Source organism: Odontomachus brunneus, unplaced genomic scaffold, assembly GCF_010583005.1.
Source record: "Odontomachus brunneus isolate Ranch 3 - 2012 unplaced genomic scaffold, Obru_v1 Obru_scaffold_267, whole genome shotgun sequence".
Classification (NCBI taxonomy): domain Eukaryota; kingdom Metazoa; phylum Arthropoda; class Insecta; order Hymenoptera; family Formicidae; genus Odontomachus; species Odontomachus brunneus.
Window position 1 is genome coordinate 290,946 of NW_022639717.1, and position 2,060 is coordinate 293,005.

Genomic DNA, 2,060 nt, shown 5'->3' on the forward strand with positions numbered 1-2,060 from the left:
TTTTTAATAAAAAAAATTGGACATATTCCTGAATGTGTATACTTTTAGATAGAAAAACCCCCAATCCGAAATTTCAAATAGTTTTCCTTAAAAAAATTCACAAAGATGACCTTTTTTTCCGGCTCCTAGGTGTATATATCCCTTTAACAGACACCCTATATATATATATATATATATATATATATATATATATATATATATATATATATATATAATATATTTTTTTATATCAATTTACACTTACTATTATAAATTTCCTTCTTTTTTTGTTGCATTTTTTTTCCTGTTGTTTTCTTTGAGCATGTCAGTCTTTTTGTTATAGTATCTTCATTACTTGAGCATTGCATAACATCGTTATACGTCAAATCGTTTTTGTTGATGATACTAGTCTCCACTATTTCAAAATCGTTATCTAAACATATATGTATGAAGAATAAATACAGTTAACAATATATGGAATATAATAATAAACTTGAGTTTATGTTATTGTATAACAGTATCCAGCAAACATCAAATAATAGTAATATAACTGTTAGTTATAATTTCCTATTCAACAATGTTAATGCGATATAAAACGTGTGCTATATAACAGTTTCATTGTTGACTGCGAGAAATTGTTATATAAATATTAGGTGAAGTAAAAAGTTCTGAGCGTTTTTTCGCTTTATTTCGACGATGAAATTAACATAGGATTATCCGATTTTGATCAAATATGCGCCGTTTTGTTCGATAACTTTTGTCCATTTTGAAGGCAATTCCGCGATTGAAGAATTCCTCGTCCCTATTGGTAAAAAACTTGACCAGCTCATTTTCACAAGACTCTCTTGAGGCCAGTTTTGTACCATCAAGAAAATTTTGCAAATGCTTGAAAAGGTGATAATCGCTTGGTGCCAAGTCTGGACTATACGGCGGGTGCAATAGAACCTCCCATCCAAGTTCTCGGAGCTTCTGGCGCGTCGTTAATGATGTGTGCGGCCTGGCGTTGTCTTGATGGAACACAACACTCTTCCTATTGGCCAATTCTGGCCGATTGCCTGCTTCAATCTGGTCAGTTGTTGACAGTAGAGGTCTGAATTGAGTGTTTGGCCCAATGGGAGCAGCTCATAGTGGATGATTCCTTTCCAATCCCACCAAACACACAGCAAAACCTTCTTGGCCGTTAATCCGGGCTTGGCGATCGTTTGGGCCGGCTCACCGCGATTGGACCACGATCTTTTTCGGCTGTTGTTCTCGTATGTGACCCATTTTTCATCACCAGTCACCATCCGCTTCAAAAATGGGTCGATTTCGTTACGTTTCAGCAAAGAATCGCAGGCATCAATTCGGTCCAAAAGGTTCTTTTGCGTCAATTCGTGTGGCACCCATACATCGAGCTTCTTCTTGAGACCAGCCTTATGCAAATGGTTCCAAACGGTTTTCTGGCTAATCTTCAGTTCCTGGGCAATGGAATAAGTGCTCACATGCCGGTCCGACTCGACGATTTCCATGATTTTATCGACATTTTCGACGATTGGCCTACCAGAGCGTGCCTCATCTTCGACGTCCATATTACCAGAACGGAATCGTTGGAACCACCGCTTTGTTGTTGCATTCGATACTGTATTGGGTCCATAAACAGCACAAATTTTTTTGGCCACCTGCTCCGCCTTTTCACCTTGGTCGTAGTGGTACTGAAGAATGTATCGAATTTTCTCTTTTTTTATCTCCATTTTGGAACGCTGTAACACACAACTGGCTTGACCAAACACAAAACTGTCACAGAACTTTTTTTGAAGCGTAATGTCACCTTTAAATCGCCGTATAGTATGACCCGATGCGATGTATACATCGTGAGATATGGCTCACTAAAGACATCTAGCGGAAAACACTCAGAACTTTTTACTTCACCTATTATTATTTGATATTTGCTAAGTATGAAATGTATATATAATAATTTCATAGATTTTGTGTGTGTGTGTGTGTGTGTAAGTATGAAAAAAATAGTATCCATGTGTGATAAAATGAGTGTGTGAGTGAGAGAGAGAGAGAGAGAGAGAGAGAGAGAGAGAGAGAGAGAGAGA

The 2,060-nt window shown here is 37.3% G+C and overlaps 1 pseudogene; it reads right to left on the minus strand.

Annotated features, from left to right (window-relative positions):
• Positions 1–246: 246 nt before the first annotated feature.
• The window catches only part of LOC116853011, an 8,468-nt pseudogene continuing 6,654 nt past the window's right edge, over positions 247–2,060 (minus strand).